We start from the raw sequence: 27,585 nt of genomic DNA, 5'->3' as shown, positions 1-27,585 counted from the left end.
GATCTATTTCCCTCTCCAACCCCATTCATTTTCCTCAAAGACCTTTCCCTCCGCGACTACCTAGTCACGTCCATGCCCTCAAATGACCCACCATTCCCTCCCAGCACCTTCCTCTGCCACCACAGGAATTGCAAAACCTGCATCCACATCGTACCAATCACATATATCCAAGGCTCCAGTGGAGCCTTCTTTATCCATCAAAGGTTCACCTATACTTCCACATGTGTCATTTGTTGTATCTGCTGTTCCAGATGCGGTCGCCTCTAAATTAGGGAGACCAGATATCTTCTGACAGAGCACTTCAGAGAACATCTCCAGGATACCTGTAAGAATCAACTCCAATGGCCAAACATTTCAACTTCGCATCCCACTCTCCTGAGGAAATGCACGTCCTGAGCCACCTCCATCGCCGCTCCCTCACTACCCAACGCCTGGAGGAAGAATGCCTCATCTTCTTCCTCGGGACCCTTGAACCCCATGGCATTAATGTGGATTTCATCAGTTTCCTCATTCCCATTCCCTCATCTTACCCCAGTTCTAACCTTCCAACTCAGCACCATCCTCCTGACCTGTCCTACCTGTGTATTTTCATTCCCACCTATCCATTCCACCTTCCTCTCTGACATATCACCGTTAACCCCCACCTGTATCCACCTACTGCACTCTCAGCCACCTTCTCCCCAGACCCACGACCTCTCATTTATCTCTCCACCCCATAGGCTGCCTGTCTCATTCCTGATGAAGGGCTTTTGCCCGAAACGTTGACTTTTCCTCAGATGCTGACGGACTTGCTGTGCTTCTCCAGCACCACTTTCATTTGAAGGGAATAAGTTGATTGAGAGGGATTTTGGATTTTTCTGTTGTTGACCACAGACTGTTGCAGCTAGTAGAACTTTAGCAAACACCAGTTTAGGGAATAGCTAAAGGTCTGAGCACATGTCTGGTCACTGCATTAATCAACATTTATAAAGTTTTTAGATTAAAGGTGGAGGGCTGAAGTATGCAACTTTGCCCATCAAGACTGATTCTCCACTCAATGAGTTTATCATTGATTCCTGTCACAATCAGGCTGCTATTGGCCTTGGAGGGGAACTTGCAAATGGTGGTGTTTCGTTGCATGTTCCAACCTTGTCCTGTTAGTAAGTACAGCTGTTCAGATTTGAAGGTTCGGTCAAAAATTCTCGGATGACTTACTCCAGTGCATCGTGTCGTTGGTGCACTCTGCTGCTATTGTGCCTTAACGGTGAAGGGAATAAATATTCAGGCATTGAATCGGGTACAATCAAGTGACTGCATTGTCGTGGATGGTGTCCACTTCCTTAAGTGTTGTTGAAGTCACACCCATCTCGGCAAATGGAGAGAGTCCTGTTCCACATCTCATTTGTACCTTGCAAACGATGTAGGATTCACGGAACAATGAGTTGAGTTTACAATCCGAAATTGTCTACCAACGGACATGTTTTTGTTGTTGAAAGTGTTTATATAGCCGGTCTCAATCCGTTTTTCCCAAATTCTAGCTCCGTGGCGATTACACAGGGAAATTAGGTTACCGGAAAGCCATTGAATGTCAATGGAATATGATTAGGTTCTCATTTGTCAGATTTATAATTACTCTATTTCGTTGTTGTGTGGACCAATCTGATTCCAATCGCTAGCTGATTTCAAGTTCCAATTCTCGTTTGTGCTTGAAATTTCAACCGTTGCCTCACATAAGTTTCTCCACCTGCCTTAATAATATGTAAGGACGGTATAAGGGACAGCAGAGATTTACAAACATGGTGCCAACCCTGTATAAAATCGAGCTCTATAATCACATAATAATTATTATAAACGTTCAATATTCGTGGGATCTTGACAGGGTAGATACGGACAGGTGGTTTGCCCTCTGGTTTGAGGAGAGCACCAGAGGACATGAAGTCAGAATTAGATATTGCCTATTTAATTCAGAAATGAGGAGGAATTTATTTGCTCAGGGCCCAGTGATTCTGTGGAACTCTTTCCTGAAACTGTTGTTGAGGCTGAGTTGTTGTGTATTTTCAAACGGTGCCAGACAGATATTTAACCAAAAAAGTCGATGAAGCATTATCGAGGTTAGGCAGGAGAATGGATTTGAAGATTATCAGATCAACCATGTGTATGTTGAATGGTGGAGAAGCTCGATGGGCTGAATGGCCGACTTTCAATCCTATATCATTTGATGTAACGCCTTATTTTATTGATAAGTTTAGAATTCTGAGGCGATGGGATGAAGTGATAGAAAAGGTTTCTCATACTGATCAGATAGATCAGGAATTAGGCTCATAAACTGATGAACAAGAAATGTGCTGTGGCTTGGAGTCATAAATGCCACTGTGCATACCACAGATGGGTATGTGCAGACGCTGTGATTGCTAAAGAAAATTGGTGGATCTTATATTGTTGCTAACTTGGTGATCACGCTGGGTGATGGATCGCAGTATGATTCACACAGCAAAAGGTTGTGAAAGAATGAATGATTCGTTTCATTGGAAAAGTTTTCTGCAGCTCCAAATCAATTGACTGTTTAAAATACTGATCAGAACTTTGTGTGGAGTGTTACATTAAAATTCACAATCCCACTGGATAAACTATTGCACCCGATCTCTCCTTATTTGTTCTCCTTTCATTTGATGTAAATTCATAGAAAGTCAAGATGGAATGAAAGGAGGAGAGAAACGTTGCCGCCCTTTTCATTATCCCAATGTAACTTACAACAGAAAAAAAATTGCTTAATTACAACTTTGATGAGGTATCGATTTATCATAAATCTCCGGTGCAATGAAGAGCAAGAGCAAGATTCTCCATCCAATGTATCCTAAAGATGCGAGGCACAAAGGGATACCACAGCTGCGTTTGATAGAAGTAACAGCCCGAGAAGGATACAAATCCACACATGCACAATGAAAGAGCAACCCGTCGCCTTAACCTCAGAGCCACTTCAGCCCATGGCAAAGGGGCTCCCATGTGACCACATCAAGATTACATATGGTGCACCTAGGGGATAAGAAATTCCCTGAGCGTAATCGAATCCACACCAATATGTTTCTGCTTTCAGCGGAATAATAATACCAGCAAAATCCAAAGGATTGACCTTGTCCTTGGAAGGAACACCTTGTCCTTGATTTATTCCAAGTCGGAACTGTCTCAGAATGAACCAGCAAACATACAATTCCCGTCACATTCACACGCACATTTAGTCTTGACGCATAATTTCTTCAGACAGTTTCTCTCTCACGTGAAGAAGTATATACGGAGAGAGAAGTGAAGGTGATGTTTTAGTTCGATGGGCTTTCTCATGTGGCTGAACCTGAACTGGGTAAAATTCCCAGAAATGCAGTTGTGTTTGTTTAATTTTATTAATTTTCCTGCAACTTCACTCTGTTCATTGCAATGATCGGAAGTGAATTAGATTTGTGTGATTGGAACGTTAAATGTTGCATTCAATTTTGCTCCGAATTTATTTCAGCTTAAAGAAAATACTGATGAGAAAAACAGAAGGTTAAACTACAAAACAAGATGCCAGTTTTGATGCTCAGTTACTTTGGCAGATTTCAGTGGGTGTCAAATGAACCCAACATCATGGCCATATCTTCCCACCTTTAAGCCATGTGATTAAAGCAGAAAATCGATCTCTAAGAGACGGGTCACTTCCTATTCATTATGGAATAGCTTTCCTTGATAATATACAAAATCTGCTCTGTTCCTTTTATAATGCTTCATCTGGGATATTAATAGAAATCTTTCAAAACTCTGAGGTTTTTTTGCTGAATCTTACTCAGCTGCAGACGTTTCCGATATTTCTTTGCATCTGAAGCCGTCCAAATTAGATATTGATTCCTCGCACCTTCCAAACCCCACACCCCACTTTTACACTTTTACCTGGCCACAGGCTGTCTCTCTCCCGGTAAAACTCACTGCTTGTGTTTCTCTAAATGTGCCTTTCCACTATTTTGGAAACGGATTATCTGAGTGACAGAAATTCTGCTCCCAAAATTTCTTTGTCCGACATCGATGGTTTTGAAAGCCTGACGTTCAGAAATATACGAACTTGAAAGAGTGAATTTGCCACCTATTTACTCTCTCCAAACCTCAAATTCTCTGGTAAACTTCCATTCGGGTTTCCTTGGTTCAGTTCCAAATTTTCCAACACACAAATAAATAAAATGCCATCCCCACTAAACGCCGTCAGCATCGTCTCTAATGCCTTAACAGCACAGCAAACGCTGGCAGTGTCCTGTTTGATAGAATCACCGGTTCCCTACAATGCAGAAAGTGCAGTTCAGCCAATCGAGTCTGTAGGAACTCTCTGAACAGCATCTCAACCAGATCTAGCTCCCGTCTCTATCCCCGCAGGCCTCTGGCTTTTGATTTCAAATAGACCTGCTGGAATAAAACCTGGCATCGTGTGACTCTGACCTTATCACTCCGGTACCCATGGCTAACTCACTCAACTTACTAAATTCACTCTCTGGACACATCAGCACAACTTAACATGACCAATCTACCTAACCTACAGACTTAACAGCAGTTCGAACCACTGAGCAAATGTACCATCACATTGAACACTATCTGTATCATTTACACACTGGTACCTCAGCCGAGTGAAAGCAAGCTACGCCCATCAACCGGAATTCAATGCATACAAACGCGGTTCTGCGCTGTACAACTTCAGTAGTTCTGCTGGAAATGTTTCTGCACTCAGATCTGAATGGGTTTACTCTGTTTTCTTCCTCAGGCTCCTGCGTTAAATAAACACATCAGTCAGGAACAACTCTATGTAATGGTTTTCATTGCAACACCAACACAATGAGCAGTTTGCTGAAGTTACGTGTTTGCACTTTCACTGACACTCTCTCTCCCCAGGAGCTGCAGTCCTTCCCCAGCTGATTCAGACAGCACTGTCCTTGCTGTGACATATCCAATCGAGAATGGAAGGCCAGGCATTAATAACCTTCACTGGGGAACAGGGCCACAGGTTTAAAACCTTTACGATGCCCCCAGCGGAGAATTGAGCCCTGTGACAGGACGGGACACTAACCACGATACTGTGGAGGACAACATCGAAGGAAGTCCTTCAGCCTGTTGTGGCCGCACTTGTCCAACACAACTGCTTAACGACCTGAATCAAGTTTTCCATTGTTTAGCCCATAGTTTTATATGTTTTGGCATTGCAAATTAACATCTCAATTTTTTTCAGTTTGGAAGGGTTTCCACCTCTCTGACCCTTTCCGTACATCTACTCAAAACTTTCTACCTTTTCCCGAAATCTCTTGGCCCCAGTGTTCGATCTGTCCGTCAATAACAAAAGCTTCTTTCAGTCTATCCTATCCATATCCCTCATTATTTTGTACATCTCAGTCATGTCTTCTCCTCTGCTCGGCGACAAACAACCCCAGTCTGTCCAATCTCTCCACATAACTGAAACTCTTCAGCCCAGATAATATCCCATTGAATCTCTCCTGCAACGTTCCCAGTGCGATCACATCATTGCTATACTGTGAACTGCAGAACTGCACACAGTAATCTAGCTCGAGCCGAAGTAACAGTTTTTTTTTTCTATTCTGTTACAGTATGAGGGCGTCACGGACTCGGCAGTATTGATTGAGATCACTAAATGCACAGCGGGCAGTTGAGACTCAACCGTATTGCATTGAGTCTGGAGTCACATGGAGGCGCGACCAGGTAAGAATAGCATGTTCATTTCTCAAAGGACGTCAGTGAACCCGATGGTTTTGTTTTTTCAGCAATTGACCATGGATTTATAGGTGTTATTAGATTCGTAATTCCAGATATTTATTGAATCTCAATTCTAACACCTGGCATGGTTGGAGTCAAACCCTGGTCCCTGGTTCATTTGCTTGGTGTCTGAGTTAACAGTTCAGTGGTAATAGCGCTCGGCCATTGCAGAAAACCCGTGAAACTAATCTTTCCCAATGAAGTAGTTTTTCCTCGATGTTGTCCTGTGTCATTTTTCTGAATTTGACCCCCAATAATCGCAAGTCCATATCAGTAAAAGCTGCTACCTGAGGATTGGCCTCAAACCAGCGGTAACCAAATGGATCAACTGGTCTGCAGGTCCCGATGGTGGGGTTGGGGCACATTCACCCAGCAACAGTGACCGCAGCAGCACAGACTGAACGGTATCAATGTGAGAGACAGTGTTAGATTCTGCAGTGCCTTAATGAAATAGGAAATGACTCCACAACGACATGATGAAAGAGCAGCCCTCCGAAAACTAGTGGTCAGTTAAACCTATTAGACTCTAACCTGGTGTTGTGTGATTTTTAACTTTGTACACCATAGTCCAACACCGGCATCTCTAAATTAGTTAAATGGGGATGTGGGGCGGAAAGTTCAGTTAGTGATCGAAGGAGGGAGAGAAATCTCTGAGAACGGGTGGATTTGAATTCTGACATATGAAACACAGAGATGTGAGCGAGCAGAATTTGAAAGGAAAAGATCATCACCTTGGAGAAAATTACCATGTTAAAACAACTGATTCCTTTCTGTTTCACAAAAACTGGGACAGATAGAGCAATTACTGTCGTAACTCGGATTTGAACCGAGCTCGCTGCGGCTACAACGCAGTGTACGAACCACTATACGATCACAGCATCCCACAGACGCACGCACTGACAATGAGCAATAAGTACAGTAGCATAGGAAATGTTAGGCAGCGTACCAAATGCACAATATCAGTGCTTAGCGAACAGTGGCAGATATGTGGGAACTCAGAATGGGCTGACCGTTTAATATCGATTCCCCCAGTGGCTGTGTTGATTCCATCATGAATATGCAGAAGGCTGAGATAAATAGATTTCTCCAAAACATCAAAAACTCCGGGGACAGTGCAAGTGTTGTTGAAATGTATGCTTCAAGAGTAATGCAGTTTAACATCGGCTACTTCACCAGTTTCCCCCCACAAGGCAGTAACCACTGCTGCCACAGAGTCCCAATTCCCAGCCCCAGAATCAAAGGAACTCAGTGACGTAGTCGCGAAGATCCAACTGGAAGTCGGGATGGGAATGAGGTCGCACAGATAGTCGAGGACTCCAGTGACACAACCGGTGAATGCACGGTATTTCTATGACGGTTTAGAGGCGCAAGCAATTCCCAGGTTGGGAGTGCTCCTGGTCAAAGACGGGGCAGAAGGGATTTTTTTTCCCGTTCATAGCAATCTACAGTGCATCTTGCTGAGACAGCTGAGTGCCACAACTGGAGCATGGGCGGCTGATTGTTAAGTTTGAACTTGCTTCACTATCACCAATTTGCCTGGAATGAATTGCTTTCACCATTTTCATTTCCAGTTGTTTAATATCTCCCTGCAGTCTGCGGCTTTCTTCCTCATGGTTAATTGCATGACTAACTGTTGTATGATCTACACACTGCAAATCACGACCCCTACGAGTAAATACGAATCATTGATCTATATGAGAAAACAATGGAACTCACAGCAGGCATCCTTCGTAGGTTTGCAGGCGACGCCAGAATTGGAGACAGTGAGGAAGATTATCTAAGTTTCAAAAGGATCTTAATCTAATGAGTCGTTGGACTGAAAAATGTAACATGGAGTTCAATCTGGATAAATGGAGGGTATTGCATTTTGGTGCAACAACAAGAGTAGGGCTTTGCGTAGTGTTGGAGAACACGGAAGCGAGGGGTGCAGGTGCATAATTCGTTGTAGTTTGCATGACCTACAGACAAGATGATTCAAAGGCATTTAACATACCTCCCTTCTTTGCTCAGTCCTTTGTGTATAGTAGTTGGGACGTTATGTTGAAGTTTTGCAGGACATTGATGAGGCCTCTTCTGGAATATTATGTCCGGTTCTGGCCGCCCAGCGATAGGAATGATATTATTCAGCTGGAGTAGGTTCAGAAAAGTATGCACGCATGTTGCTGTTTGTGGAAGGTTTGAGTTATAATGAAAGGCTGGATAGGCTGAGACTATTTTCAGATTCGAGATCGGGGTGCTGGAAAACCACAACAGGTAAGGCAGCATCCCAGGAGCAGGAGAATTTTTTTTGCGCAAGTGTCGTTCATCAGGCTCATCCCCGAAACGTCGATTCTCCTGCTCCTCAAATGGTGCCTGACCTGCTGTGCTTTCCCAGCACAACACTCTGGACTCTGATCTCTCATCTGCAGTTCTCACTTTCTCCTAGTTGAGACTGTTTTCACTCTAGGTTAGGGGTTTGAACGGCGGCCTGACTGAAGTTTATGAATCATTGAGCGGCAAGTTAGAGTTAACGATAGCTGCCTTTTCCCCAGGATGGGATTTCAAGGCGAGAGGGCATATGTTTAAGATGAAAAGAGAGTTTCTTTTTGAAAAGGTCATGTGAGGCATTTTTTAAAAAAGGTGTTTTACGTGTGCAATTAACTTGCTGAGGAAGTGATGGATGAGGGTACGTTTGCAATATTTAATGGACAATTGATTCCAAATGGGAAAGTGGTATTTTTAAAATAAATTTATCCATGCTTAGTACATCAGTTATTTCCCAGAGGACATTTAAGAGTCAACCACGGTATTATTCATCTGGAGTCTCCTGTTGGACAGAGCAGATGAATATGACAGTTTGCTTCCCGAACTGGCATGAGTGAATCAGATGGGAATTTCCACACAACTGATTCAGGTCATCACGAGACTCTTCAATTCCAGGTGCTTATTGAATTCAAACTCCACTATCTGAACCCGTTGTCCCCAAAATATTACCTGGTGTTTTGGATTAACAACACAGTAATAAACAAGGGCCTTATAACCACTCAACGGGTACAGGAGGAGTCAGATGGGACTAGATTAGTTTGGCAGTATGTTCAGCATGGATTGGTTGGACTGACGGGCCTGTATGCCTTCATGTTGTATGACTCTATGATTGACGCTATGGAACAAATAGCTGGTTGGGATTAACAGCAGTATTGACAGCATAATCGAACAGTTGATGGGATATGTAATCCTGCTGGAGTCTCCGGACGTTGTTTTGCTCAGTGACCCCTTCCCACACACGGGACTGGTAAACGGCATCTCCTCAGTGTTACTGATTAAATGAGTTTCCACTTCTGTGGTGAATTGAATCCCTTCCAGCAGTTGCCACATTGCCTTGCTTTCTCTGTGGTATCAGCGTCCTTTTTTCTACCCAGGTGCATGATCCTTTCAAATTGTATCCACACAGATACAAATCTCGTTTTCCATGTTGTGAATGTGTTTTCATTGTTTCTCATTCACCCACAGGGTGTGAGTATTACTGATCAGGACAACATTTATTATTCGCCTAACCAATCATTTCACGAAGTTCTACTGTATATAGAGTTAACAACATGTTTGTCAATCTGCACTGTCCGTTACAGCGTCCTTACATATTATTAAGATAGGTGGAGAAATTTCTGCGAGGAAACGGGTTGAAATTTCAGGCGCAGACGAATTGAAACTTGAAATCAGAAAGCGATTAGAATCGGATTGACCCACAGAAGGACCAAATACAGCGAAGATAACTCTGACAAATGAGAATCTAATCATATTCTATTGACATTCAATGTAACTGAATTCCTCCGTGTAATCGTCCTGGAAGCTAGTATTTAGGAAAAATTGAACCTGACCGCCCATATAAAGAAGTTGACGACAAAAACCTGTCCGCGGGTCGACTTTGTTTGATTATTAACTCAACTCTTGTCTCCGTGAAGCCTACATCGTCCGCAACGCAAAAATTAGATGTTTAACAGAACTCTCTCCGTTTGCCTAGGTGGGTGCAGCTTCAATGCCACTGAAGGAACTGGGCACATAGAACATAGACATAGAACAATACAGCACAGAACAGGCCCTTCGGCCCACGATGTTGTGCCGAACTTCTAACCTAGATTAAGTACCCATCCATGTACCTATCCAAATGCCGCTTAAAGGTCGCCAATGATTCCGACTCCACCACTCCCACGGGCAGCGCATTCCATGCCCCCACCACTCTCTGGGTAAAGAACCCACCCCTGACATCTCCCCTATACCTTCCACCCTTCACCTTAAATTTATGTCCCCTTGTAACACTCTGTTGTACCTGGGGAAAAAGTTTCTGACTGTCTACTCTATCTATTCCTCTGATAATCTTATAAACCTCTATCAAGTCACCCCTCATCCTTCGCCGTTCCAACGAGAAAAGGCCGAGAACTCTCAACCTATCCTCGTACGACTTCCTCTCCATTCCAGGCAACATCCTGGTAAATCTTCTCTGCACCCTCTCCAAAGCTTCCACATCTTTCCTATAGTGAGGCGACCAGAACTGCACACAGTACTCCAACTGTGGCCTAACCAAAGTCCTGTACAGCTGCAACATCACTTCACGACTCTTGAATTCAATCCCTCTGCTAATGAACGATAATACTCCATAGGCCTTCTTACAAACTCTATCCACCTGAGTGGCAACCTTCAAAGATCTATGTACATAGACCCCAAGATCCCTCTGTTCCTCCACCTGACTAAGAACCCTACCATTAACCCTGTATTCCGCATTCTTATTTGTTCTTCCAAAATGGACAACCTCACACTTGGCAGGGTTGAACTCCATCTGCCACTCCTCAGCCCAGCTCTGCATCATATCTAAGTCCCTCTGCAGCCGACAACAGCCCTCCTCACTGTCCACAACTCCACCTATCTTCGTATCATCTGCAAATTTACTGACCCACCCTTCGACTCCCTCATCTAAGTCATTAATAAAAATTACAAACAGCAGAGGACCCAGAACTGATCCCTGCGGAACTCCACTTGTAACTGGGCTCCAGGCTGAGTATTTACCTTCTATCACCACTCTCTGCCTTCGACCGGTTAGCCAGTTTTCTATCCAATTGGCCACATTTCCCTCTATCCCATGCTTCCTGACTTTCCGCATAAGCCTACCATGGGGAACCTTATCAAATGCCTTACTGAAATCCATGTACACTACATCCACTGCTCTACCCTCATCCACATGCTTGGTCACCTCCTCGAAGAATTCAATAAGACTTGTAAGGCAAGACCTACCCTTCACAAATCCGTGCTGGCTGTCCCTAATCAAGCAGTGTCTTTCCAGATACTCATAAATCCTATCCCTCAGTACCCTTTCCATTACTTTGCCTACCACAGAAGTAAGACTAACAGGCCTGTAATTCCCGGGGTTATCCCTATTCCCTTTTTTGAACAGGGGCACAACATTCGCTACTCTCCAGTCCCCTGGTACCACCGCCGTTGCCAGTGAAGACGAGAAGATCATTGCCAACGGTACTGCAATTTCCTCTCTTGCTTCCCACATAATCCTAGGCACCCTCCACGACAATGCAGTCACTTAACTGTATATTGTTCAACACCTGAATATTTATTCCCTTAACTGCCAAGGCACAATTGCAGCAGAGTCCACCACATAGAAGATTCACTGGAGTAAGTCATCCAGACTTTGTTGACAGAACCTTCAAAGCTCAAAAATTGTACTGACTAAAAGGACAAGGTTGAAGATGCACTGAACCTTCACAATTTGCAAATTACCCTCCAAGGCACATACCAGCATGACCTGGAGAGGAATAAGTGGTAAATTCATTGAGCGGTGAAGTAGTTTGATGGGCAACGATTGATACTTCAGCCCTCTATCTTTCATATTTCAATTTTTAAAAACGTTGATGATTGCATTGGCCAGACTTGTGCTCATTCCTTTAGTTGTTTCCTAAACTGGCGGTTGCTAAAGATCGAATATCATCCACAGTCTGTGGTCAACAATAGAAAATATCCATAAACATCTCAAACAACTGATCTCCCTGTCCAACAATCTTCGGGATCTGTGAATGTCCACTCCAAGATCTCTTTGTTCCTGTACACCACTCAGAATCCTCACTGTTATTGTTACAACTCCCAAAATTTACTACCACTCATTGGTCTGGATTCAATTCCATTCGCCATTTTTCCTTTCCAACTGATGGATACATCCCTGCGGTCCCTGACATTATTCATCATAGTTAACTACACGACTATATATCGTCAGTAAACTTCTAAATCATGACTCCTAATAAAAAAGTTTGAATTATTGATCGACATCAGGAAACAGTGGTACTTCACTGGGAACACACATCCAAACATGGTTCCTTGCTGCGTGGGATGAACAACTGCCATGTTCCAATCTCCAAGGGTTGCTAGCCCACTATCTCGCCACTACATTTGCAGATGACACAAAGATTGGTGGAGTAGCCAGATAACATAGGGGACTGTCAAAGAATGAACGGGAATATAGATAGACAGAAGAGTTGAGCGGAGAAGTGGCAAATGGTGTTCCATCCAAGCAAATGTGAGGTGATGATTTGGGGAAGTCTTATTCCAGAGCCAAGTATACAGTAAACGGAAGAGCCTTGGGTAAACTTGATGTGAAGAGAGATCTGGGAGTTAAGGTCCTTTGTACCCTGAAGGTGACTGCACAGGTGGATAGAGTGGTCAAGAAGGCATATGGCATGCTTGCCTTCACCGGATAGGTCATTGAGTGCAAGAGCAGGCAAGCCCTGCTAAAATTTACAAGAGTTTGTTTCATCCGTATTTAGAACACTCTGTACAGTTCTGGTCGCCAAATTACCAAAATTATGTGGATGTTTAGGAGAGAATGCGGAGAAGGTTTACACAGATGTTGCCTGGTATGGGAGATGCAAGCTGTGAAGAGAGGTTGAGTGGATTACTTCTGCTTTCATTAGAAAAACCGAGATTGAGGTGACCTGATTGAGGTCTACAATATGATGAAGGGTACAGACAGGGTGGATAGAGATAAGCTTTTTCCCAAGATGAGGGATTCAATAATAAGAGGTCACGCGTTCAATGAGAGAGGTGAAACGTTTAAGGGAGATAGATATGGAAAGTATTTTACACAGAGTTTGGTAGGTGCTGGAATGCGTTGCCAGCAGAGGTACTGGAGGCAGGCATGGTAGATTCATTTCAGGTGCGCCTGGTCAGATGTAAGTGAGGAGCAGAGGGATACAGATGCTTAGAAATTGGGCGACATGTTTAGATAGTTGACTTGGACCGGCTCAGGCTTGGCTGTCCAAAGGGCCTGTTCCTGGCCTGCACATTTTCTGTATTCTTTGTTCTTCTTTGTTCACTACACTACCAACTGTGGGTTACATGTGAAGTAGTGTTACTTCTGCAATCATAATTAAATATGCAAGGTAAATGAACTCACACCAGTGTACAATTGTTTCAACCAAGCGCTGAGTCAACAAGAATTAAACCTATGTCAAGGAAATATATAATTGTTTTCATATTAGCTAAAATGCGCATACAAGAATGAAAGGTGCCTGCAAACAATGATGGATGGTACAGACAAATAGATAAGGTGCTGTGAGGATGTAAGTTAAGCCAGATATGCTTGTACAAGCAGTAGTTATAAGCTTCTGTTTCCCATTTCTGCAAACACAAAAAACAGACCCCAATTAAAGGGTCGTAAGGTTCAATATGGTTGGTGGAAGGGAGGGAATGTCACAAGTGGGGGAAATAGATCGCAGTGAAAGAGGATATACCTAGCAGTTGACCACAGCCAGGATGTGGTGAAAAGGCCGAGTAAAACCTGCACTTTGTTATGCACAATGCCGGATAAGGCAAGAGACAGACAATAGTAATGGGCAACGGGTTTGGAGTAGTGAATCCTATGTACTTGCTAAACTCTGGGAGTCTATTTCAGGCACCACGCTTGCAAGCGTATAATAAACATACTGATTGCTTCATATCTTGTCTCGCACTGAAATTATTGAAGTGAGTGGGCTTAGTTTCTCACAATTAGGGGATCGTCCGGGATATTCTTCCATCGCCGGAGGGAGTGGCTGGCCCTGGACACTGGGAAGATGCCTCCTATTCACAATTGAGGAGCGGTTTCTTGTCCCGGTTTTGTCCCCTCCCTTGGGCGACTGGTACGATTCCCACAGGAGAGACATCTGAATCAGACAGTGAAAGAAAGTCGATAAAAAAATATGGAAAAAAGGGGCCAGGCAACTCTGTGCACAGACCAACGTCAGAAAACTGACTTTTAAGTATTAACTTGGTGGCCGCCGGGAAAAGGGGTATTTAATCGCTGAGGGACAGGTGAGGGCCCCGAGAAATGGGGGGGGGGGGGGGGGGGTAGGCAGAGTAAGTCGAACTGTCACGGAGTAAAGGAAGAAAAAGTCCTTGGTAACATTCCTCCTGAAAGTCCGTTGGGGAGGATGTTGAGGGAATGGACAAGTAACACTTGTACAAGGGAAAAAGATAAAAAGAAAATGATTAAATATTGTTATTTAAAATGGACCAAAGAACCAATCCTTCATCCAGCTGTCTTCTGGCCAAAGTATGATTCGGATGAGGATTGGGTATGTCAGTATTTAGATTTTCATGTGAATAAAAAACAAACTTTTAGTCAAGAAGAGGCGGCCTATGCGTTGTGTTGGAAGGGCAGTTTGGGAATGATGGTAGTAAAGACAAAGGATTCCCCCTCTGCCTACCCAATCCCTGGGATCCTTTTGCCTGTTTGCACTCCCGCCCCCCCCCCCCCCCCCCCACCCCGCCCGGACCATAAAATCAGATTAGGTGAAAATGGGGGAGGAGGAGAGACAGACTGACAGAGACAGGGAACGGATGACCCACAAGAGGAGAACGAAGGGGCGGTGGACGGGGATGTCGTTGTTCCTGACCATCAATCCGCAGCAAAAGGAAGGGAAGATAAAGTAGATGTAGAGGAGGCCTCTGGAGTATCTAAACGAAAGCCTAAGGGGCAAAAACAAAAACAAAAAAAGGGGAAGAATATAAAGACTTATCCCCTTCGGGAGGTACCAATAGGGGACAAAGAGATTGGGTTTGTAAGTGCCCCCCTCACCAGTGGGGAGGTCAGAACATTTTAAAAGGAGATGAAGGTCCTGGTTGAAGATCCGGTAGGGCTGCCTGAACAAATTGATCAATTCTTGGGGCCCAGGCTGTATACGTGGACTGAGTTAATGTCTATTTTGAATGTAATATTTACTGGAGAAGAAAGGGGACTTATACCAGGAGCAGCCATTAAAATATGGGACAGGTAACTTCCCATTGGGGATGCGGATACTGGACTGGGAGAGACGGGGTTTCCCTCAGAGACACTCAGTGGGAAAATCAAAACCCGGAGCATCGGGAAGAAATGGTGGAATTGAAAGACCTGATTCTAAAAGGAAGAAGAGAGGCAAGTTCCGAAGTCTCAGAATTTGACTAAAGCATTTGAAGTTAAAGAGGAGAAAGATGATACACCCTCAGGTTTCTTGCAAAGATTACGAGTCTCAATGCGGAAATACTCTGGAATGAACCCTGAGGACCCAGCGGCACAGTGTCTTTTAAAAGTATATTTTGTGACAAAGGCATGGCCAGACACAGAGAAAGATACTGAAGATAGACGGGAGGAGTGAAACACCATTAGATGAATTGTTAAGAGAGGCACAGAAAGTGTTTGCAAAGAAAGAGGATGAGAGACAAAAACAGAAGGGAAAAATGATGGTAGCTACGATTGATGATGTAGTTAAGAAAATAATGGAACCAATAGTGAGCAACCCGAGCGGTGGGTGGCAGCATGTAGGGCAGAGAGGAAGAGGGAGACGAAGAGGGAGAGGAAGAGGAAAGGGGGAGCATTTGAAAGATGGTTCGGGCGACAGGGGCAGAGATGGAAGTCTCCACAGGCAGGATATTATTATTGGGGAAAGATCGGGCATTTTAAGCGGGAGTGTCCTGATCTACAAAGGGAAGAAAGGTCAATTCCGCTTATGACTTTTGATGTAGAATAGGGGTGTCAGGGGTTCCTGCCCCTGGGGAGCCACCAGGAACCCTTGATAAACTTGAAGGTGGGACCCAGTGGGTAAGAGGTAGTCTTCCGAGTAGATACAGGGGCAGCACGGTCATCGCTGAATTTTAAATCAAAGAAAGTAGGAATGTCAACACGGTCAAATACTGTTTCCGGCGTAAAAGGGGAAGGATTTACTGTTCCAGTATTTGAACCTATGATGATAGAAGGTCCGACGGATACAGTCACGGGGGAACTGGTGTATATCCCTGATATAGGAAGTAACTTACAAGGGAGAGATTTAATTATCCTCTTAGGACTGGAGATTTGAATTCAGGAAAAAAGAATTAGTTGTACAAATGGAAATGTTGACAGAAGATGTGCAGAGAGAGAGATCGACCCTATTATATGGGCTAGAGACGGGAATCGTGGAAATGTACAGATCTGTCCCCTAGAAATAAGTTTAAAAAGGAAAGGGGTCATTGTTTATGAGCGACAATATCCCATTTCCTTAGAAGGTAAACGAGGACTGCAGCCAGTAATTGAGGGATTAGAGATGGACTGTTGGAGACGTGTATGTCTCCTTATAAAATCCTAATTCTACCAGTGCGAAAATCCGATGGAACTTATCGATTGGTGCAGGATTTGACAACATTGAATCGAATAGATCAGGTCAGGCACCCAGTGGTGCCAAATACGTTATTAGGTAAGATCCCTCATGACCACAAGTTGTTTAGTGTGATAGATCTAAAGGATGCCTTTTGGGCTTGTCCCTTGGCGGAGGAAAGTAGGATTTTTTTTTGCCTTTGAATGGAAAGATCCCAAGACAGGACGGAAACAGCTATATCGGTGGACTGTGCTCCCCCAGGGGTTTACGCAATCCCCGAATTTATTTGGACAGATGTTAAAACAAATATTGGAGAAATTTAGCAGCCCCAAGGGAACTACCCTGTTGCAGTATGTAGACGACCTCTTAGTAACAGGAAAGAGAAGAGAAAGAGTAGTAGAAGCCATTAAAAAAAAATGAATTTCCTGGGTGAGCAGGGACTGCGAGTATCTAAAAACAAAATACAATATGTGGAGCGAGAAGTGAAATACTTGGGACATTTAGTTAGTGAGGGAAAGCGAAAGATAAGCCCGGAATGGTTAGAGGGAATAGTGGGGATTCTGCTGCCCAGGACTAAATGGGAGTTACATAATTTTTGGGGTTTAACGGGATATTGCAGATTGGGGATTGATTCTTATACTCAAAAGACGAATAAATTATATCTCAAACTAATAGAGGAGGAACCAAAGTGTTTGAGTTGGGAAGAAGAGGAAAAAGAATTATTTAAGAATTCAAAAGATATCTGATCCATGCCCCCATGTTAGCTTTACCTTCTCTAGATAAACCTTTCCAGCTCTTTGCTACCGTAGATAAGGGAGCGGCTTTGAGAGTATTAACCCAGAGGTAGGGAGGAATGAAACAGCCAGTAACATATCTTTCGAAGCTATTGGATCCAATATCCCGGGGGTGGCCTGAGTGTGTGCAGGCCGTGGCTGCCACTGCACTGTTAGTGGAGGAACGCAGGAAGCTTACATTTGGGGGAGCCCTAATAGTAAGCACCCCACACCAAGTGAGAACGATCCTAAACCAAAAAGCTGGGCGATGGTTGACAGACTCGCGGGTTCTGAAATATGAGGCAATATTAATAGAAAAGGATGATCTAGTGTTGGTCACGGACAATTGTTGAAATCCAGCTGCCTTTCTTTGGAAATGGGAAGGAGAATCTCCTCAGAATCCAGAGCACAACTGCCTTGACATTATAGAATACCAAACTAAGGTCTGCATGGAACTGAGAGATGTTCTGCTTCATGCAGGAGCCTGACTTTTTATAGACAGATCATCACGGGTGACTGTAGGGAAAAGACATAATGAGTATGCAGTTGTAGACGGGACGAAAGATAGTGTGGAAAGTTGCGAAATGGGTGGTTAGCTCGGACCTGCGAACTCTATGCATTGGAAAAAGCCTTTAGGACGTTAGAAAATAAAGAGGGAGCAGCATACAGTGACTCTAAATATGCATTTGGTGTTGTGCACACTTTTGGAAAGACGTGGCAGGAAAGAGGACTGATCAATAGCCGAGGGAAGGAATTAGCACATGAGGAGTTGATTAAACGGGTCTTGGAGTCCCTATTACTCCCCCGAGAAATAGCGGTAGTGCATATAAATGGTCATCAAAAAGGAAATGAACCAGAAGTTAGGGGGAATAGATTAGCCGATAAAGTGGCTAAGGAAGCAGGCCTGGACCCACAAGGATTGCGGATTCATTCCCTAATACCTACTGTCCCTGATCCCGGAAGCTCCTATATTTACTGAAAGAGAAGAAAAATAATTGAAAGATTTTGGGGATGCATAAAACAGCAGACGGGCAATGGATGTTACCTGATGGAAGGGAAATGTTAAGCAAAATGATGATGCGAGAAATTATGGCTGTCCTACACCAAGGCAGCCATTGGGGAGTATAAGTAACGTGTCTTTTAGTTCTTAGGGAATATGGATGTAAACGAATATATACAATTGCAAAACAAATATGTGAGGGATGTATTATATGCAGAAAGGTAAATAAGAAAGTCTTGAGAAAACAGATCCCAGGAGGAAGAGACCCGGGATTGAGACCCTTCTAGCGTATACAAGTAGATTTACTGAACTACCCAGAGTTGGAAGACTAAAATATATGCTGGTCATAGTAGATCATCTATCTGGTTGGGTTGAGGCGTACCCCCTAGCTACCGCCACTGCGAGTGTGGTGTCTAAAATAATATTAGAGCACATAATTCCCCGATATGGACTAGTGACCCGTATAGATTCCGACCAAGGAACTCATTTTACCTCTAAAGTGTTACAGGAGATAATGAAAGGGTTGGGAATTTCCTGGGAGTTCCATGCTCCATGGCACCCACCATCATCAGGAAGGTTCGAGAGAATGAACCAAACACTCAAACGACAACTCTCTAAATTGACAATAGAAATCAGACTCCCTTGGACCAAATGTTTACCTATAGCTCTCTTGTGAGTACAAACAGCCCCAAGGAAAGATGTGGGACTATCCCCTATGAAATCATATTTGGATTACCTTATCTGGGAACGAACGGAGAATTGACAATTCCCGAAAATAAAGGCTTGTTCTAAAGAAGTATATACCAGGCTTGTCCTCCTCTTTGTCTCTCCTCAGGAAACAGAGTTTATTGGCACAGACTCCGTCCCTTGAATTCACCGTTCATCTCATCCGGCCAGGAGATTGGGTCGAAGTAAAATCATGGACATAGACTAAATTGCAGCTGGACTGGGAAGGGCCGTATCAGGATCCTTTGATTACCGAAACGACAATAAGGACAGCGGAGAAAGGCTTGACTCACTACACTCGGATCAAAGGGCCAGTGAAATCTCTATTTGAGGAAGAAGTCTGGACAGCCGAATCAACGCAAGACCCGCTGAAACTCAGGCTGAAGAGACTGTAAGCGCGGATGAAATTATATCAGTCCGAGCCCAGAGTACGGTTCAACAATCGGTAATGTTTATTGATACAGTAACACCGACGGAGAACAACCGAGGTCCGAATCTCGGCTGTTCTGCTGTTCCCACGCACTGCTACACATTATATACCTTTCTTTGTCAGGATGTGAGGATTTTGAGTATGAATGGGATGATAGTTCCCCATCATTGCTGGAGTAGGTGCAAATGGTGGGTTTCCTGCCGTCCCAGGAGAGTTGCAGTGTACACACAATAGGGTGCTAATTGGATTATGTAAACAGGTCCGGGTACTATCTGCTTGTCTCTCTCTGTGAGGGCTGGGGCTAGCACCCCCCTTTGTTCCCTTGGGGTGCTGGTGTGTATTAATCTGTTCGTTCCTGTCTGGTAGATGCCTGTCCTTTGTGTCAGGATGGTTCTGCATTGATGAATATGGGTGTGTTTCAGTCAGTCTCTTGATTTGATTAGGAGATGGGTTTCCATATTAATTAACTCTGGAGTTTCGGTCTATGAGTCATGGTTAGTGTCTGGCCGAGTGTGGATTTGATCTATCCTCTGGCTCCCATCTCCCTGTCACGTGGGCGGACCGGCAGCTGCTGAATTCTGTGGGTTTAAGCTGCGGCTGCCGTTTTTAAAACACAAAATGAATTCCTATAGTTTTACCGATGTAGGCATAGTCCCGTGGCAAATGCGGGGCGGCTCTGATGCCCGCTTGCAAGACTTAGAGTAACTGATTATACAGTGGCGACGCGAGCGCGGGATTATTTCTGTAGGATTGTGTATCAAGTTTTTTTGTGCTTCAGCACAATTTTTAGAATCCTGGGGATGCTTAGAGTTATGATGCTAGCTCTCTTAGTATTGGGATTTTGTCAAATATAATTTTCATATGTGTTATTAATGGTCCCTGAGTCTGACAATCCGCAAGTAATAGACCTGATGCATGTAGCTTAGTAAATTGTGGGGATGTAGATAATCAGGGACAGTACCACAGCTCAGAGATACATCTTAAGTCCTTTGGGGATGGTACTTGGTATAATGGTCTTGTCACAATACACAGGGCCATCTTCCGATCAATTCTCGATTGTCTCGATATAGAGCGTTACTCAATATACCTAATGATAAAGAAAACCACATGGCACAAAGGAATTCTCGGGGTGGGGGGGGGGGGGGCGGTATTGTGGCTCCTATGAGATACAATTAGATGAAACACTTGGGATAGAAATGTGAGCAAACGGGAATCATTTCTCCGGCTGTTGTTTTCAAATTAGCGTAGGACAGGGAAAACGGGCAGAACTATTGGATAATAAGATACAACCTTTCACCCCTCCCGATGATCCTAAAGGAGTAAAAATTATAGAGATAAAAGACTTGAAACAGACCATCGAAATAGAAACTGGATATGGGATGCCTGGATTGAATGGGTAAAGTGAACTGTAAAAAGTCTGAACAAGAGCAATTGCTGTGCATGTGCCTCCGGTAGACCAGTGGCCAAGGTGGTTCCCTTTCCACTCGGGTGTAAGCGAGACAGGAAGGGCATGAAATGTATGATAGCCCTGTATCAGGATAAGACTGCATGGAATGATAGGAATTGTACCTCCTTATCTCTGATGTTCGCACCCTTGGAGAAGAAATATTGCAATGCCGCCCCCCCCCCCCCCTCCCCGACGTTTTCAGCCGGAGTCGGAAATCACACGATGTGTGTGCGTAGACAAGGTACAATTCGGTCTAGAGATTTGGGGGAGCTGAAAGTATGTACAGAGATTAAGGATGTCACCGAAACGGACAAGGGAGGGATTAATCAGCACCAAAGGCTCCCCGAGCGGATCTGTGGTGGTACGGTAGAGGCAAAATATTGAGATCCACCCTACCACTGGATTGGAGAGGGATATGTGCAATTGTACAATTGGCAATTCTATTTACCCTGGCATTCGAGAAGGAAAAGATAGTGGGGAGAAAGGGAAGGAGTAAGAGATCACTGTTAGACACTTCTTTCGATGACAGGATTTATCTCGATTCTGTAGGAGTGCCTAGGAGGGTACCTGATGAATTCATTGCTCGTAACCAGATTGCAGCAGGCCATGAGTCAGCTCTGTTTTAGTGGGTAACAATTAATAAAAATGCAGATTGGATAAATTACATTTTCTATAATCAACAGCGATTTATAAATTATACAAGAGATGCGGTTAAAGGAATATCAGAACAGCTTGATGCGACAGGTAGGATGGCATGGGAAAACAGAATGGCCCTTGATATGATTTTAGCGGAAAAAGTCTCTGTGTGTGTGATGTTAGAAGGAAGCTGTTGCACCTTTATTCCTAATAACACTGCACCTGATGGTTCAATTACTCGGGCGTTAAGGGGATTGACTACCTTAGCAGAGGAACTGGCTGAGAGTTCAGGAGTAGACACATCTGTCACGGGATGGCTTGAATCATGGTTTGGAATTTGGAAGGGGGTGGTGGTTTCCATCCTTACTTCCCTGATAGAAGTCGTCGGGGTATTGGTAGCCATTGGCTGTTGTATCATGCCCTGTATACGAGGACTCACCCAAAGTCTGATTGAGAAAGCCTTAATAAAAAAGATGCCCCGAAAAGTCAACCAGGCAGAGGAACTTTGTCGATGAAGTAATGAGGGGATGAGTGAGACCAAGATGGATTAAATCTCCGGAATGATGCTTGTGAATTTTGGGGACAATGCTTAAATGAAAAATGAGAAGATAACAAATGGTAATTAAAGAGAAAGGGGGAAAATTTGGGATATAGGTAAAGTAGTGTCACTTCTGCAATCATAATTATTTATGCAAGGTAAATGCACTCACACCAGTGTATAATTGTTTCAACTAAGAGCTGAGTCAACAAGAATGAAAACTATGTGAAGGAAATACATAATTGTTTTTGTATTAGCTAAAATGTGCATACAAGAATGAAACGTACTTGCAAACAATGGTAGATGTTACAGACAACGAGATAAGGTGCTGTGAGGATGTAGGTTAAGCCAGATATGCTTTTACAAGCAGTAGTTATAAGCATCTGTTTCCCACTTTTGCAAAAACACAAAAACAAACCCTAATTAAAAGGTCATACGGATCAATATGGTTGGGGAAAGGGAGGAAATGTCACAAGGGGGGGATTTAGATAGAGGTGATGGAGGATATACCTAACAATGGGCCACAGCAGGATGCGGTGAAATGGCCAAGTAAAACTTGTACTTTGTTATGCACAAGGCCGGATAAGGCAAGCGAGAAACAATAGTAATGGGCACCGTGTTTGCAGTAGTGAATCATATATAAGATAGGTACTTGCTAAACTCTGTGTGCCCTATTCCAGGCACCACGCTTGCAAGCATCTAATAAACATACTGATTGCTTCAGATCTTGTCTTGGACTGAAATTATTGAAGTGAGTGAGCTTTGTTTCTCACACTCTGTAATTTAAATTAACTGTGCTTTCTCTTTACTCAAGCTCTCATATTAATTGCTCCTCGTTTTCTTCTTAACTTTGAGACAAATCTCAAAATTCTGTGCACAATAAAAGCGATATGAATTATAAATTATTATCTGGACAAGAGAACCAATGAACAGCCTCATAGACATCACGAACATTCAAGATACTTGAATGAAAAAGCAATGCCTTCCAAAAAAATCTCTGCACGTCTGTATCCTTGTTCAATTCAATAATCCTGCAAATAGCTTATAATTGTCAGTTGATCTCTCTTAATGACTACCTATCAATGTCATTGTAAACCACTGAAAATTTTGAAACTTTTATTTGTTAAAATGCAAAGATTCATTCTCAATTCGTTATTAAAACAATAAGTGAACCATATTTTCCCTGTCCACTAAGGTCAAGTGACCTGTCACCCATAATTGAACATTCTAAATATTCCTACAGCTGGAGAATTCGGAGCTAAAAAGGCCAAACTAAAGCAAACGTTAGACAAAATAATTAGCTCCAGAAAACTGTGGAAAGCCCGGTCAAAGACGTCACAAAGGTTTGAGAGATCCAGTTACAACCAGCCTGAGAGTTGTGCTTTGGAGAATTTTAAGCAGACTTCCTGGCACCTTGACTTGCAGCCAGTGCCTGAGCGTTATACACCTCGCTTGAAAACGACGACAAGTCAGGGGTGTTTGCACGAAACCCATTGAATGCTTAGAATCCAGAATTTCGGTAAAATGTTGTGAAACATTTCCCGGATCATGGAAATCAGCTCAATATTAATGAAATCAAAGTACTCGCAATGGTCTTCAAGACCACCTAATTACTGTTCGGTGAAAAACACTTTGTACATGCCTTATTGTTCTCAGGATGAATAATCACAGTCTCACCAGATCCAAAGATATGTAAGAGAAACCTTATTTACACACTACATCTTTCCCAGACCAATGATGACACCTTATTACTTCTGACTGAGGATACTACACGTAACATGTATCGAGATGAAGCACGTCCTAAATATAGGGTTTCTTTTCTGATAGATTCCCAATCCAAAAATTATGATAAAAATGTAATTGTGGCTCATTACATTGTCAACAGATCCCCATTAAACGTATTTAGCTGTTTATTCAGAGACAATATTGAAACAAATACGTTGATAAATGTTGTTGACTGTATGCTTCTGTGAAAATAAATCTTCCTTATTAACTTATTTTCTTTATAATTCTGACTCAAATGTCTAAATATTGATGATATGAAAAATTGCATGAATTAAATACAATGCAGAATTTGTTCTTATTATATATTATATTTCTCCAGAAGAAAAGTAGAGAAACCAAGTATAGAAATCTTGAAGATCTGAGGATTTTGAATGACAAACCATTTCTGATCACCATTCACTGAATGTCTAATGTATTTCCATATTATCATACCAGAATTTGCATTCTCAGCTGACAGATTAAGAAGTATCTAGTCAACATCAGAACAAATCCATTTAGCAATATTGACTCATTTATTTTGCCAAAGTTCTAAAATTAATTATCAAGTCATTGTCATTCCAAAAATCACACAGTAATTCAGTTTAGGTTTTGTAACAAACATCGTCAAATTCACATTTTAATTTAATCCAGTATTTCTTACTGTCAATATTTAAAAAAAAGAATAATAGTTCTCTTATTCCAGGATAACACAAACTAATTAATGATTCCTTATCCAACACTCAGAGATAATATCTGTTCCCTTCTCATTTGAATGTTCACAGAAATCATTGAATTAATATTCGGCCTCACATATTATGAGACGTCTGATTATTTTACACTCCAATAAATGCTATTCATTTTTACACATGACGGGCAGCTATATGAGATTTCTAATCATTTTAAAGTTTGCTATGAAATGTTTTAAGATTAATTGTTGCTTATATCTAATATTTAAGAATTGATCAAATCCAGTATATCTAGCTTTAAGTGTGAAATTAAGGCTCAGTAACGTAAACGTATGGCATTGTACAGAAACCAATGATAGCGAATGGTGATTTTTATTTCAATACTTGAATCTTAGTTGATTTGCTGTTCTCGGCATGGCCTGCCCCCACCTGGAATAGAATGGTCCATATTGGCTCATACAATATGCCTGACAATCAAAAACAGGCAGCCTACATTAGAACTAAAATACAAGGTGTCAGGGGATGATAAACTAGACTAACATTCTATTCCAGCCTTAAATTAAAATAAAGCACACTACCAATGGCCTACTCCATCGCCAGGACTACAGCATTCCAGAAATTTCTTGATAAGATCATTCCGACATACAGACAAATGACCAATCCTGATCTTCATAAATGAAAGAATAATTGTCCCAGTAAATGAATAAACAGCAGCTGCAGGGTGCAGCCCAGTTAACTCACTAAGCAGCTATCATGACAACAGAAGAGTTCATTTGTCAGATATAGTTATTATTTTACAGTCACACAGAATATTAAACAAAGGTTCTAATTACAGATTCCTGAGTATAATAGGGGAAATTTGCAACATAAGTTTGATAGATGTAACCAATGCCTACTAAAAACATTACAGAAGAGCATTTAGACTGAAATTTGAAGTTAGCTAGTTTTAGGAATTAACTTCACTGTATGATGTTGACAGCCCATTAATTATAAAGTCCTGACAGAAAGAGTAGCTGGACACAATATCACGAACTTTATAATACAAGTCATATTACTAATGTTATAGCAAGGGAGCTAAAAATAACTGTCTTTTCTATTTCTTTGTACATATATAATTAAGACAGTGAACACTATGAGGGGTAATTGGCTTTGATAAAATGAAATATAAAGAATAGCAGAATTCAAAATGTCCCAACTGATAAGGTATCCTGAGAGGCGCGAGGGAGTTCAGGAATAACTTTGGAATCTAAATCAATAAGATACATGGAAAGATCCCAATAGGCATCTGGGGATGTCCATTAGAATACCCATCTGCCATTATGTGTTTCAATTGGGTGGCTGTATGAGGAGGGAAGGGCTGTAACCACATTGCATGTGGCCATTGTGATGCAGAAAGTACATAAAAATGCTACTTTTTACTGTACATGTTACAGTGTGTCATGGATCTGTCTTCCGAGATTGATATCGGGGGATGATCCCTTCATTAACTGGTTGCTGCATGAGTAAAGATCTTCCACATGCCTGAGTTCAGCCTGCCTCCTGAGTCCTCATTCCCTGTCAGGGGAAAACACTTCTGTAGCTATGATGACATTTCAATTCAATACAAACATTTATTGTGTGTGAAATGATTACATTCAGAGCGATATAATTTTCATGATAAAATTGCTTTACATTTACATTTTTTGGTGTACAAGAAAACATTTCGATTATATCCATTTGTTCTTTTGTTCAACCAACATTAAGTTGTAAATTATTGTAAAGACTACAATGGGGGAAACGGGAACGAGACTTCAGCTCAAATATCATATGAAATGACTGTTTCCTTTTTTCAAACAAATTGCCCTCCAAAAGGATTTTTATTTTCATTTCATTATAAGAAAAAAATTGCTTGGAAATGTTGACAATTCCCCTTTTCCTCCCATATTAGAAGTCAGTGAACAATAATCACACAATTATGAGAATTCCTTTCCGTATCAAATGTCAGTGACTCTATATTTTGTTTACAATAATAGTCACTTTCATGGCCTAATTCTTTTCCTCCTAATTCTGAAATAAATATCGAAATATTTATTGTGGTAAAAATTATATCAACAAAATTGACACGACTCTTCAAGAAAACTATTCGAAGCATATAAATCTTGCATTGCCTGCATTTTTAAACAAAATCATTGTTTTTTCAATTGCTGCTGAATGATTTTTTCACATCATACAGCTAGGTTTTATGCTCTAATTTTGAGTTTCTTAATCTTAATGAATATCCAATCAACATTAGAGCAAAGTGTTTTCAAAATATTAAGTCAATTCATCTGTCAGGATTCTAAAAGCAATTATCAATTACAATAATTGCACAGCAATTTAACATAGACTTTGTAAAAATGCAGTGTTTTTTTAAATTTCATTCATTATTTCTTATGGTCAACGCTACTATATTAATACCTATTTGTTCAGGCCCAAGTACATACCAAACGATCAATAATATCCCTTGCAAAATTCTTTGTAAATGTCCGATTTTTGCTCAGGTGAAATATAACAATTTTCTCTGCCTATGAAATTCAGAGAGCTCCAATTACTTTTCCCTGCAATATTACTCTTCATTTATACATATTACTCAGTCTAATATCAGGATGAGATATCTCATTATTCTCAAATTCACGAATATATATTTTTTAAAATCCCTTTGTTGCTGATATATCTGATATCTAATTGTGCAATCCAGTAAGGGCTACAAATGTGGAATTATGCTTCGTACAATAAATGCTGCAAGGACATTGCAATGTACAATCTCTCAATCATTGTGAATATTGTATTTATTTTAAAATTGGAAACATTTTTGAATTGATTTGATTATACCTTACTTCGATACTGACACTTACTGTATATCCAATCACAATACCAGTAGATTATATGGAGGTATAATCCAATAATCACAGTATCTGCTATATACTTTCTTCTTGTCACTTATAGCAAAATGTACCTTATTCCACTCTATCAATATTCTTCAGAAAATGTTTGAGAATGTTGCAGTCATAAAGCTGAAATATAAAAAGTCATGATAGTCATTAATATTACCTTGTTCTGTAGATCTTAGTTAAAACAATACAGAATTTTATGCTCCAGTGCTATAAATTTGAGAAAAGATCAATTACTTCTCAGGAAAATAAACAAATGTCACTTGCTATTATTTAACAATTTTTAATTACCGGTCAGTTTAT

The sequence above is a fragment of the Chiloscyllium plagiosum genome, unplaced genomic scaffold (assembly GCF_037043375.1).
Source record: "Chiloscyllium plagiosum isolate Xiang-an unplaced genomic scaffold, Cpla_swu_hap1 HiC_scaffold_39, whole genome shotgun sequence".
NCBI classification, from domain to species: Eukaryota; Metazoa; Chordata; class Chondrichthyes; order Orectolobiformes; family Hemiscylliidae; genus Chiloscyllium; species Chiloscyllium plagiosum.
This window is presented reverse-complemented; position numbering follows the sequence as displayed.